The following is a 14,489-nucleotide window of genomic DNA, read 5'->3' as shown; positions in this document are numbered from 1 at the left end:
GACTTGAATTAGAAAAATGCAGCAGAAGTGTGCGTGTACATGAACATGGGGCGAAGACTCTTTGTAACTTCCACTAACAACCCAGGCTAAACTTTACTCCACCCCGACATACATAGCTTGTCCCACAGTTGAGATGTATCACTCCAACATACTTCCTCATTAGACAGGGCTTTTTCAGCAAATAGCTGGGGATAGTTTCCAAAGAAAAAAGATTCATGAATAGTGATTCGGGGTTACTGTCTTATTGTTTACTTCCATGTTGTCATTGCCTAGTCTTGACACTTGTAGTTACTTGCGTGTAATTTAAAAAAAAGATGAAATGGAGAACACATGGTTAGCAAGCTTATTTATTATAGTCTACCGCCGCTAGTTAAAATGTATTTGAATGTCCCCACAAATGGTCAAGGACGGACATAGCCGCCGGTAAAAGAAAACACGCTATAACCACATTCATACACTTGCTGCAACGACCACAACTGACGCCCAGGTACGCACAGACTGGCTAACCTCAGCTAAAAGCCAACGACACACTCATTCACTGACACGTCACTCACCAGGCCAGGAACCACATTCTAAAGCCACACACATTCAAGGTCACAGATACTGCAGCGTAGAATGAGAGGATGGCGACCCTAATTTGTGTGTGTGTGTGTACAGGAAGATATATGAAAAAAGGATGCAACACAAATAGAAGGGTGGGGACTATGGGACACAAAAGCCATCAGTCACACACTGAAATTTGCCTTGGGCGTTGACACACGAGCTGTGTCTGTTTCTGTCTTTGTCATCCTCTGAAAACACGCAAAAAAAGTGAGTGCGTGCTATTATTGGTGATCTGCTGGAGAAACAAACTGCAACTGCACCCAACAGACCTCAGAGAAGATTGAACTCCTTGCACAAGTGGAATTGCAAAAGCATTTACTAGTTGTCCCTCTCAATGTTAATAGGCTAAGTTCCTGAAGCTAACGAATAGGCAGATTGTAAGCTACCATTTGCTTTCTGGAGAGGCGTAATGGATCGATAGGGACCAAAAAACATGGAAAACGGTTTTTAGTATTTTTTTGTAATCCTTACAAATGAGCAAATAATATTGGAACTTGCAATGAATGTTGCGTTGCCTGTGTAAGCGTCAGTATGTGGAGTAGTTGTAGCATAAGCAGACATTCAAGTAAAAAGTAACATGCTCCTTGTTTTGACTTGGTGTTTACATTCTTTCTCCGACCTTTTAACACACTGCTTCCCTCCGTGAAGAGGAACTAACAGGTTTTGGCTCCAAGGGTTGCTTTTCAAGTTCGAGCCAGTTCACGTGGAGTACTGCAGTCGTAATGATATATATATATATATATATATATATATATATATATATATATATATATATATATATATATATATATTTTTTTTTTAAAATCCCAGATGAACCATTACAGCCCAGCGATAAGTGAAAGGGCTGGTGCTTTTTGCACGTCGACTCCGGGCAATTAAATCATTATCCGTTAGCTTGACATTAAAGTCAAGAGCAGGTGCAATTTAGAGATAAAACTGCTGTCACCATTTTAAATATGGAAACATGTTGTAGGTTTCACAGATTCAGCTTCCCCCTTCTTAAGTAAAGCTTTGCCACTCTGGTAGATAAATACTTATCTTTTTTAAAATGACAATCAACTACCTGGCAGAGTGGCTGACTCATTGGGCTGATAATATTTGCCTTAAAGCTAGTAAAATGTGGACTAATATTTGCATTCAATGTCGTATTCTTAGTGTGCTTCAGAAGACCTAATTTCTTTTTTATTTAAAAACATTTTTTTTAGCTGTTTTTTGGTGACACACTTAGTTTGAAAGAACACAGGGAATAAGGACCGAGCCCCGTCACGAATATTAGAAAAACCGCAAGTAATTGAAGGCCCCTTTAAAAAAATGCCTATAATTGCCTGTATAAATAATTTCAACAATAAATGCACCACAAACTCTGATCCCAAAACGCTTGCTTATTTAAAATTCATCTTACAACATTATCGCTCATATGAAACAGAGTTGTAGTTGTTGATTCCAATTAAAGCAATCGCGAATGCTTTTCAACACAACCACAGTAAGATTAAACCAAGAGAGTGAAGGCTGACCAAAGTTCGCCAAACACACGAGGTGTAACGATCTGACTCTCAAACCTCATGTTATCGTCACACCTTGGACAATGTGTCCAGGTGCACTTGTGTTGTGTCTGACATCATTTTAGGTAGTTTCCCCATCAGAGGATGGTGTGGAAGCATGATTGACTATCAGGAAGTGTAAGTGAGTTTAAAACACAGCAGCCAGGTGAACATTTTTGTTTCGGGATTAATAAGTGATAGGAAACAGTTGAAGGAAGATGATTCACTGTGTTGTCATAACCTTCATGAAAACTGTGGCCAAATGCTCTTGTTTTTTTCCTCATTTAAATTTGCTCATTTGTTATTTTCCCATGGTTCCTGTTTTTTAGTAATTACAATTCATTGTCAGTTGTGCTAAATCCTGCTTAATTCTCGTAAGAAAAGGCTCCGCGATTATTCCTAATGGGCTTTAAAGTGCTGTGTCATTATGGTTTGATAATTAGTAGGAGCATAAATCTGTCTCATCACTATTATATATGTAATCAGTCCTAACTCCGAACTATAATATATATAACTGGGTGGAACATATATTCAGTCACCTCTTAGTATGACACAATGAGAATTGCGTACTCCAAATCATACACCTTATGAGTCATGAATTATTATTATTTTTTATTATTATACTGCATTAGTTATACTGAACAAAAGTATAAAGAGCCCATTTTTTTCCATGAGCTGATAGACCTGAATCTTTTTTTTTTTTTTCAAATATTGTTCACACTCACTGTCGCTATCATAAAATGTCATCAAAATTGCACGAGACTTGATTATCTGCCAAAATAAATAAATACATCCAGCATTCTTAATGATCATACAAGTACAAAAATAAGCTAATCGCTGTATAGTATCACGATAAAGAAAAAGAAAAAGCATGGTATGCTGCCATCTGGTGTGAGCTATAATTGGACTTTTTAAATAAAAGGTTGATTTGATAGAAATAGCGTGTCTCTAAGCTCGACAGAGCAGGGTCTTGTTTTGAGTTTCTTAACTCTGACTCCCCGTCCATTTCCTACCCAGGCCAACACAGTTAGAATCTACTGTACGTTGGGATTTCAAGAGCCCTAATGTTTAATTGCCACACTGAGCTTTGCAGGGTCGTTTTTATCAACCTGTCACTCGTGTGAGCTTGTGAATTATTGTTAGAGTCTCCTTCTTTTGTTTCTCTCCTGGCCCCATGCATCAGCAGATAGATGTAAGACAAATGGCAGCCATAGGTTATCACTCAAAGATCCCCCTCAAACTCGCAAACCCTTGAGTGTATAGTTATGTGTGTGTCTGCCTGTTGAGGTTATCCGACAGCACCACAACTACACGTTTGTTCAGTGGTAAGACTGTCATTGCAATACGTTGGTGTTATATGTCAGGGAGTAAGTGTGTGTGTTTCCATTTTTCCATTCCCAGACGTAGGTGGCTGTCCCGATTTGTTCCAATTATCCGCATAGGAAACCGCTGCACAATAAAACAAACAGCGGTTTGCGATTTCAGACTAAACACGACTGACTTTGCAGGATACATTGTTCTTTTTTTTACTGATATCAAATCATAGATCACGATAGTCCTGTTCTACTGAGCAGCAGCATCGAGATGTGCATTCCACCTTGAGCCCAATGTCACAATAACATCCCTTTCCATTTTGGGAGCGTTATTATTAAACCGATCTGACAGATCACAAAAAAGCCAAAGAAAATGCAAATATGGTGGCTTACAAGCAATTTATATAGCAATTGAATTGAACATTTTATGTAAAAATACTGCGATCAGCTAGAAATCAGTCCAAGGTGTACCCTGCCTCCTATCCAAAGTTAGCCGGGATAGGCTGCAGCTCACCCTAATGGGAAGAAGTGCTATAAAAATGGATGGATGGAACTTAAAATAATTTCCAACTATCCATTATCTATTAAGAAAACAAAACATTAGCTGCTGAACAATATACAGTAACTAAAACGTCTTTAATTGTTGATGTTGACTCTGTGAGGACAGAAAAGTGTGTTCTACCTCCATTCCAGGTTGTACGGTTGTTATTGCACTTTTTTCTCTTTTCCATCACTGGCACCCTTCTGTGGTCGCATCGGCACAAAAAAGCTAAAAAAAAAAAAAAAAGGGTAAAACGCTTGTGAAGTTAATCCTTGTTGAGGTTTCACGAGATTTCCTGAAGTCTTGTGAGATGTATGTAGAAGTTGTATCTGAGTTTGTCGTGACTTTATAGCAAAAAACCAAATTCTTAGGGTATTCAACTTTAGAGATAACGCTGTAGTAGGAATTTTACAAAAAAGTGTACTGGATTGATTAAAAAACACATTTGATTAATGGGATTATACTATCAAGCCTGTTAGCATTTGTGCTGTAAAATAACAGTACAATATTTACAATACATACAACAAATAGCTTGTTACAATTCCTCCAAATACTGTAACTCTGCTGCACTGAAAACATAAATCACACACAAAAGATATAGAATCTAGTCCACTGATTGATGCTTCTAAGTCCTTTATTGTTGCTATTTCACTTGAGATCAGACGGCAGAGCCCCTCTTCATCCTTTGTGTGCTGGTATAAGAGATGATGAGAGAAAGGCAATTGTGTGTTTGTGCACGCACCATGCGTGCCCGAGGAGCCTCTCAGATTGCATGGAGCTGATACAAAGGTGTGTGTGTGTGTGTGATGGATGTATATAGTTAGATAATATGACTAATAAAAAAGCCTGGTAAATGTCACACTGGTGTACAACCACATATTATACCTGTATATGACGGACAGGTAAATTATGAAGTAAATGTCAAATTCTCTTCCCCCCACACTGTTTTTTGCCATCGCAACAGGTGCCAAAGTCCACAGTGTGTCCCACATTTTTCCTGCTAAAGTTTAATCTGCGTCATTTGTTTTCCACTATTCAAGACAGCCAGCCTCCTCTGACGCCCACTCTCTTTCCCTTCTCTGTGGTAGCAAAACCTGCACCGGCTGTTGTAAAAGGAGCTCATTGTGACCCAAAATGTCCTGACGGTAGATGCAAAACATAGATAAACAGAATTATTACATTTGTACCATATTTATACAGTGGGACCGCTAAAGTTGAATGCTAGCATGTTGGTCATACAAATGTGAATGCGGTAAGAAAATACACTTCAAAAGTTGTATTAAAACTTGAACCCTTGTCAAACATGAAGTTAAGCGACAAGCTAATTTAGAGCATCTGAATATTGTGCAAGACTTACTGTAATTTCTCGTGTATAATGCACATTTTCCCACCCAAAAAATTGTCAAAAGTCAATAGTGTGCATTATACATAGGTATAGGACAAATTTACACATCTTATAAATGTATGCCGCCATCTAGTGGTTATAAAAAAGATGTACACTTTCATTCCAAAACGGCACCTCAAACGGTAATTGAAGACGCTACAGTATTGTACTATACTTGAAAACACAGCTGAACTGTACTTAAAAATGTACTGTACTTGAAAAGTAAAAAAAATAATTGTATATTAAAGTGAAAATTGTACTGGAGTTAAAAAAAAGTTTAAGCATGATGTCTGCATAGCTACAAGCCTCATTCTAATATATTTGATGGTATTTCATGTTTTAAATGTTGTAAATTTTATTTTAATATGTATTTATTCAGTGATTCTTTCCCATACCACTCTAGCGAGCCCCTGTATCACTAGTGCCTTAAAGTTTACAAAATTTGAATTCCAACGAATATATTTGCCTCTGAAGTCACACAACACTACAGGTTTGGACCACTGTCCTGCGTGTCATCATGTCAGCATACCTCACGAAACTTTAGTTCTCCAAGCATCAAAGGATTAACTCTGCTTTTTCTATGGCTTTTTAGCTGCGAGTCGTGCGACATATTCCAAAATGAGCAGCATCAGCAGGTGCTGTTAAGAGAAGAACGTGAGAAAAGAAGACCATACACAAGAAGTAAGTGAACTTGCATTTGAAGGAGTTCCACTCCGGTTTTACCAGACGTTTCATCAATGTTGTCAAGAACAACAAGTTGCAGTTTTTTATTTTATTTTTAGTTTTCATTTACATTATATACTGGTTCACCTATTTTTAGATGTGTAAGAGCATTGAGAATGTTATATTGTGTGATGTAAAATTTGGATGACCTGGACTCTGGAGGCCTGGCGGACACACTTATTGTATAATAGACTTCCTTTTAACAATGCACCACTGTATTGTGGATAAAATAATAATGTTCTTATTCATTGTTATATTATTCCAATTATATAGCTTTCTTTTTGCTGCACAAAGCAAACTTCTCAGAGGAAAAGCGCTTACACGGGATTACTCAGTTTGTGAAAACAGCGGCGATTGTGGAGAAAAGTGTTGTTGTAGTCATCATATTTGTCAGGATGGGAACTACTGTAATTCATTGATAATTAATAGGCTACAATTAGGCTTATGGTTTCTAATCAGCCTGTAAATTTACACAAGTTTAGCTGCAAGTGTTCTTAACTGCCACAGACAGAGGTTAACCACTGTATAATACCGCTAGGGATGCACCAATACCATTTTTTTTTTTTTTAGACAAAGTACAAGTACTTACATTTACAGTACTCATCGATACCAAGTACTGATACTTACTTAGTACTAGTACTGACCCTGTCTTGTAGTTGTAATGTAAGTCGTTTTATAATGATAAAATATGGTTAAAAATCACAAACTTTTATTAAACATGGCAAACGTTTTACTCACTTCTTATATAAAGTGCACATCTCACAAGGCTTATTTTTTAAATATCACTGTTTAAAAGGTGGCACGGTGGCCGACTGGTTAGAGCGTCAGCCTCACAGTTCTGAGGAGCGGGGTTCAATCCCCGCCTGTGTGGAGTTTGCATGTTCTCCCCGTTTTCTCCGGGCACTCCGGTTTCCTCCCACATCCCAAAAACATGCATGGTATGGTAATTGACAACTCTAAATCGCCCGTAGGTGTGAATGTGAGTGTGAATGGTTGTTTGTTTGTATGTGCCCTGCGATTGGTTGGCAACCAGTTCAGGGTGTACCCCGCCTCCTGCCCGATGATAGCTGGGATAGGCTCCAGCACGCCCGCGACCATAGTGAGGAGAAGCGGCTCAGAAAATGGATGGATGGATGGATGTTTAAAAGGTAGGCCAGATCAAGCAACCACTATAGACGCCAAAACACAGGGAGGTTCAGTGGAGGGAGGTTGTGCTCTCCTCGTTCGCATTTCAAATATGTGAAACACGGAGCTGACGTTTTAACTGCTTGCCTGACAGGGCAGGGTCAATCTATCTGTCTATCTGGAGTATCTTTTTAGGTCTTCTAAAACATCATCAAGGCAGGATTAACAATTATAAATTTAAGTTAATCACGGTTAATGTTAAGATGGAAAAAAAAAATCTAAAGACTGAAGGAAAATTCTGTATGAATTCTCCTTCAGTCTTTGCTGATTTGATGTGCTTACATCATTTCACTTTTTAACATTTGTACTTGTTAACCAGTATTAAACAAAAACTAAATACTGCCTTTGATTAATTGGTGTCAGACATAAAATTAAGAAGTTTGTGTGATATTTTCCCAAACATTGTGGCAAATTTCCAAATTTTCCAGGTGCATTCAACTTCAAAGGTTCCACTGTACAGTATATAATGGTATCCAATGTAACTCTTACTATCAAGGCAACTACAGAGAGAAGCATACACACTGTAAGCATCACGGGCTAAATTTATTTATTCATTTGAAATAGGTGGCAACGGTTTGGTTTTTGTAAAAACAATATTTGATTTATTTGATTTTCATCACATGTGTCGGTATTCGGTATCAGCGAGTACTCAAATATAAGTAAGTGCGGTCTGAAAAAAAAGTGGTATCCGCGCATCCCTAGTATCATCCCCTTGCAGTCTAGGCCTATGGCAGCAAAACTAAGGTAAAGAATGATTCAGGACGAGCTTCAGACAGCCCTTACCAGAGGCTTCATCAAAATGGAAGTATGCTTTAAGCGTTTGACAAGTTAATGTCATTGGGCTGGCGACCAGTCCAGGGTGTACCCGGCCTCTTAACCAAAGTCAATTGGGATAGGCTCTGTCTTACCTGTGACCCTAATGAAAAAAAATGGTGCAATAGAACATATCCCTGCAGGTTGACATCCTTATCAGGTGCATTCACCTGCTATGTGCACATGGCAATCAGTAACCTCAGTTACATAAGTTCCATTTGCATGCAACCATTCTTCATTTTCCCTTTTATTGACTGTGTTGTACAGTGTCCCTCTAGCTGGTAGTGATGATTCCTCCTTATGTAAGCGGGTGCTCCTGAACACGTGTTGGTCAAACAGGGTATCAAGCACACCTCACTCCTCAATTCTAATCTATTTTATGCAAATGAGGCTGCACAACACCACAAGCACATTCTGCTACATGTGTATTGTACACTTGTGTCCTGACGTTGTGCATGTCCAGTACAAATATTTTAGGATTTTTATTATTTAAATTTTTTTTTACATTTGGTTTCATATTACATGCAAGCTAATACGTAAAGGCAGGACTCATACTTGCCCTCGAAATCCTGATTCATTATTTGTGTTGACATTAACGAATGACTTCCAAATCACAATCGAATCGTTACTCCTTGTATTATTCCGAAATCAAGATGTCATAGTCCAACAAATGAAAAATCCCATTTGATTATTTGTAAACTATCTATTGTACCGGAAAGAGAGTAGGTTGGCGCCTTCTGGCTTCTTTTTAGTTTCAAATTGCTTAATTTAACCAGGATCCCTCGCCATAACATGGCCTGCCGTCCCCCCCCCCCCCCCCGAGACTGCTGCCCTGTGTAGTTGCACACTTCACACAAGTGATGTGCCAATTTCTGTCTTTGTTCATTGCTAATATGAGAACACAAGTAGAATTGGTGAGAAGGCAACACGGACATTTAGTTAAAAAAAAATGAAAAATTACGTCAGAGCATGCACACAGACAAGAATATTTATTTGAAAAACCTAATAAAATACGGATGATGCATCATGTTTAGCGCATGGATATCAGCAAATCGATGGTGCTTTGTACATAGGTAGAAGGTTTTTCCAGATTTTTTTTTAGGTCGATTTTGAGGTTACATATTAATACTTGAGAGCGTATTATACAGAAGAAACTACGGTATTTCAATTAGCTGGCTTGTTGCAACTATTGTTCTCCTGCCATGCTTCATGGCGTCACTGGGATATCTTTGAGGCAACAGTGTTGGAACAACCCATGCTCTGTGTGGGCCATGTCTCTATGGTGAAGTCATGCAGTGTGACGACTGTCATAGCAGTAACTCGGGTGGTGGGGGGCATCTACCGCATTATTGTCTGCCGTCAGCTGCTCGCGACATAGTTTATTATATAACAAGACAGGGATGGTTTGTACGGCCTTGTGCGAGGTGGTTAGCGAGGCGTTTGTTACATGGTGGCATGTTTCTGGAGCTGTAGGTTGATCTAAATCTTTAGAATAAACTACCCACTTAATGGACACTTCATTCCATATATTCTAATGGGAGCCAATGCAAGTGCTCAATAAAGATAATCTGCCTACACAAAGGTAATAGTACTATTCAGAATGCAGACCTCTGCCAAGGCCTTAAAAAATGGCCTCGTGTTTGTTTCTTTGTTTTTTTTGTTTTGTTTTTCAAAGTTCCTAGTACAGTAGATGGTCCCAACGTACAAGGTTTCAAGGTTGCGCACAGCGCACAAACAGTAGTTTGCGCAGCAGCGTAAAAAAACATCATCATGCACAAGAATGCAGGTTCATTTAACTCGGCACTTACTGTTTTTTATTCGCTTGTTTTTTTTAATTGATGGTCTAGATGTGTTTTTCTTTCAAATATTTGCGTTAATTATGACTTTACTATTGTGTTAGTGTAGGTTAATGGCACATTCAAACCTGTGTACAAATTCAGATTGGATTGCAGCAAACGTAACAGACCTCCATCCTAAACCAAGCAAGTTTGCCTTATGCAAGACAAAATACAGTACCACATGTGGTACATGTAATACGTATATAAAGTCTGACTCATCGGCTAAATAAGCACGCCATTTCTGACACTGTATGCACCCAAATATTTTTTGAGGCGTATGGAGGACATAATTTGCAAAATTGCCTACAGTGGGTAGTTTCCCTTTAGCCAATGATTTCTGATTCCTTTTTGCTCGTAGCCAGCAATACTTTTAAAAGATTAACGTCGTTTTTGCTCAGTCCTTCTGGCATATTTCAAAGACGGTTTTGAATGTTTCCATTCTCCATACTGCGTACAAACTTTTATCTGATTTTTCATTCAAATTTAATGGCCACCATTTTATAAAATTTAAGGAAAATATGCTATGCAGTTTTGCACAATCCTGCTAACACAGAACAATGTATTAATCTAACGATAATATTTCTTATTGCGATTGTAGTTGAGCTACCTCATTCAGTTACAAACGTACATGGAGGGAGCCAAAATTTTAATGACATTACATTTAGGGTTAGGATTATCGCGGTGGGTAGGTTCCAGACCCACCCACAATAGATAAAAAAAAAATAAAAACCTTTTCATTAAGCCTTTTACAAACCCATTAAAACACGTTTTAAACAAAACTAATTGCAGGCATCAAATGTATAGAAAATACTTTGTGTATGTACATATACCTTTAAGAGGTGGCTTGGCGACTGAACGCTCCTTTCCCACATGTGAGGGCATGACAGTAAATACTCTGTAAAAACCCTTAAAAGAGATCAATTTAAAAAAAAAAAAAGATATCACGATATAGTGGAGGCAAAAATGATGAACTACGATATTGGGGGAACACTATATTAAATTAACTATGATGTGAGCACCCCTCCTGGAAGCCGTCACCTTACCGTGGTGGAGGGGTTTGTGTGTCCCAATGATCCTAGGAGCTAAGTTGTCTGGGGCTTCACGCCCCTGGTCGGGTCACCCATGGCAAACAGGTCCGAGGTGAGGGACCAGACAAAGCACGGCTCCCAAGACCCCAAGGGGGTGGATGAGATTCACCCGGAGTTCCTAAAGGCTCTGGATCTTGTGGGGCTGTCTTGGTTGGCACGCCTCTGCAACATCGCGTGGACATCGGTGACAGTGCCTCAAGATTGGCATACTGGGGTGGTGGTCCCCTTTTTAAGAAGGGGGACCGGAGGGTGTGTTCCAACTACAGGGGGATCACACGCCGCAGCCTCCCTGGTAAGTTCTATTCAGGGGTGCTGGAGAGGAGGGTCCGTCGGGAAGTCAAATCTCATATTCTGGAAGAGCAGTGTGGTTTTCGTCCTGGCCGTGGAACAGTGGACCAGCTCTACACCCTCGGCAGGATCCTCGAGGGTGCATGGGAGTTCGCCCAACCAGTCTACATGTTTTTTGTGGACTTGGAGAAGGCGTTCGACCGTGTCCCTCGGGGGGGTCCTGTGGGGGGTGCTTCGGGAGCATGGTGTACCGAACCCCCTGATCCGGGATCTCGTTCTTTCGGTCACGACCCACAGCTCGTGACCGAAAGAACGAGATCCCGGATACAAGCGGCCGAAATGAGTTTCGTCCACAGGGTGTCCGGGCTCTCCCTTAGACATAGTTTGAGAAGTTCGGTCATCCGGGACGATCTCGGAGTAGAGCCACTGCTCCTCCACATCGAGAGGAGCCAGATGAGGTGGCTGGGGCATCTGATTCGGATGCCTCCCGGACTCCTCCCTGGTGATGTGTTCCGGGCACGCCCTACAGGGAGGAGACCCTGGGGACGACCCAGCACACGCTGGAGAGACTACGTCCTTCGGCTGCCCTGGGAACGCCTCGGGATCCCCCCGTAAGAGCTAGAGGAAGTGGCTGGGGAGAGGGAAGTCTGGGTGTCCCTGCTAAAGCCACTGCCCCCGCAACCCGACCTCGGATAAGCGGTAGAAAATGAATGGATGGATGGATATGCTGTGAGCAGTCCAAAGCAGAAGAATCATTCTGGCATGGAGCGCTGACAGCGTGTCCACAGGGACTGCGGCAGAGTGAGTGAGACACTGCGGGATTCAAGAACAATAGTGCTTGTTTTCTTCCCTTCGCAGTAACATATTTCTGTAATGATGGAGACTCTTTCCACCTTTGAGCAGGAAGTGGGTCAGTCACTGTTGTTTTTTTAGTCCTGCTGTGTTTGTCCCGAGCCACCTGCTGGGTTAGGGTTATCCCATCTTTTTGTTGTTGTGAGATAGGCTCCAGCACACCCGCGACCCTAGTGAGAATAAGCGATACAGAAAATGGATGGATGGATGGATGTTTTTTAACCCTTCACAGTGCATTTGTGCTTTCACACGTTCTTCACCTCGCCTGGCTTTTTTTTTTGTTTTTTGTTCTCAGGCAGCCCTTGTTTATTTGACTAAACCATTTACCATGTACAAATGCACTAACTATTTTAACCATGTCAAACAGGTAAGTCTTGTAGTTGGGTGTGTCTTCAATCACTTTTCACTACAACAAATGCTGGTGGCTTTTGCCCAACTGGATGATGTGTGCTTCGGAGGGTGTTGGCCTTGTAGTCAGACACTCAGTGTTTTCCTCTATCAATTTGGCAAGTGTGGGTTTACTTACCAGTACTCTGTTGCACAATTACCAAGGAGAATATACTTTCAATGGGTTGCTTCATGAGGTTAAGGAAGAAATCATTAAAGTTTGGTGCACATCGAGATCAAGGTACTGATTTTGTTATCAATTTTGTAATGAATAATAGAAGAAGGTTAATGCCACAATACCAACACATACAGGTGGTGACTATCAATGAGGATGTGCTATTTGGAGCTGAGCCGAATTAAGGGTCCAAGTACACTAATGTTGGTAATCGACCAAATGATCATTCAGAATTTTATTGAATATGTGGCACTGATTGTCGATTAATGCTGCAAAAGTTTGTGCACTAGACGGCTGCAACCAGCCTAGGCGCTGTTAATTCAGCCTAGTTGGCTGATGTTCTGAATGTTCTGAACTCCTGTTTCAAATCCAGCGATCACAATAATGCTGCTCAACTTCCCATCGGTGACTATATGTTGATTTTCTTTAGACAGCAAATTAATTGCAAAGTGAATCAAAAGAACCCCTGCTGTTGAAGCCAAGTAGTGCACGCGATTGTGCCTCCATTGCTTCAAGACACAATTCATTGACAACCATTTACACACAATCTGCAGAAATCATGCCCATCCTTAGTACATGGTATTTCCTTCCAGTTATCGCTTTTTCACTCGTTTGGATTGACTGTTCCATGTGTTGTTCCCTGTGTGTAAACCCAGAAAAAATCTGTTACATCCGTTGCAATTATGCTGGTTTGATTACCTCACACCTAGTCAACTATCCATCCATCCACTTTCTGAGCCGCTTCTCCTCACTAGGGTCGCAGGCGTGCTGGAGCCTATCCCAGCTGTCATCGGGCAGGAGGCGGGTTACACCCTGAACTGGTTGCCAGCCAATTGCAGGGCACATACAAACAAACCACCATGCGCACTCACATTCACACCTACGGGCAATTTAGAGTCTCCAATTAATGCATGTTTTTGGGATGTGGGAGGAAACCCGAGTGCCCGGCGAAAACCCAAGCAGGCACGGGGAGAACATGCAAACTCCACACAGGCGGGGCCGGGGATTCAACCCCGGTCCTCAAAACTGTGAGGCTGACGCTCTAACCAGTTGTCCACTGTGCCGCCCCTAGTCAACTAAAGGACTATATTCCTGAGCAATAGCCCATCTCTCACACACACACACACACACACACACACACACACACACACACACACACACACACACACACGCACACACGCTAGTTTTGTCTAAATACAGACTTTCAATAAAGCAAAACTGCCCTGCGGCCGTCTTCTATTTCTCGTCGAGAGGAATGCCTACAATATCCAGTTAAAGTCAGCGTGACAAGATCATATTGCAATAACAACAAAAAAAAAGTCCTGTGGGGTCCATAATGCAAAAGTAATTGTCTACTCAGACATCATCTGGTGTTTATCAGTGGCGCAAAGGTTAGTGTTCTGGCAAATCCTGGCAGGCGTCATGTACAGTAGATCCTGGTTAATAGTTGACCGATCAGACTTACAGAATGCTTAAATGCATGTTATCTGAAGTCTACTGATTCCATGCAGTCCCTGTAAAAGTTTGATACGGTCAGGTGTTTGAGCTGGACGGAGAGCAAGAATGTAGAGCTTATTAGAGTGTGACAGCAGTTTTTAAGACGGCAGCGTGAGCATTGCCCAGCAACACCGGGTCCACGCCACCACATGGACTTTCTCTTCTATTAAAATGATCACCTTCCAACCTTTTCAAAAGCAGCTTCTTCTCATTTTCTCTATGGACATGGACAATAGGAGTGCCATGTCCTGTGGAAGACTG

General features: G+C 40.9%; 1 protein-coding gene across 2 annotated transcripts in view; it reads left to right on the top strand.

The window, feature by feature from the left end:
- Positions 1 to 14,489, top strand: part of shroom1 (shroom family member 1) — a 35,889-nt gene that overhangs the window by 2,855 nt on the left and 18,545 nt on the right. Inside the window, exon 2 of one of the 2 annotated variants that reach the window (XM_061751975.1) lies at positions 5,975 to 6,063. The exons of the other annotated variant lie outside the window; for it this stretch is intronic. The gene's annotated coding sequence lies outside the window, so the exon portion shown is untranslated. The remainder of the gene's footprint in view (positions 1 to 5,974; positions 6,064 to 14,489) is intronic. 2 annotated transcript variants of the gene reach the window in all.

Source organism: Phyllopteryx taeniolatus, chromosome 17, assembly GCF_024500385.1.
Source record: "Phyllopteryx taeniolatus isolate TA_2022b chromosome 17, UOR_Ptae_1.2, whole genome shotgun sequence".
Taxonomy (NCBI): Eukaryota; Metazoa; Chordata; class Actinopteri; order Syngnathiformes; family Syngnathidae; genus Phyllopteryx; species Phyllopteryx taeniolatus.
The sequence above is the reverse complement of the archived record's forward strand: the minus strand, read 5'-3'. Positions and strand labels throughout refer to the sequence as shown.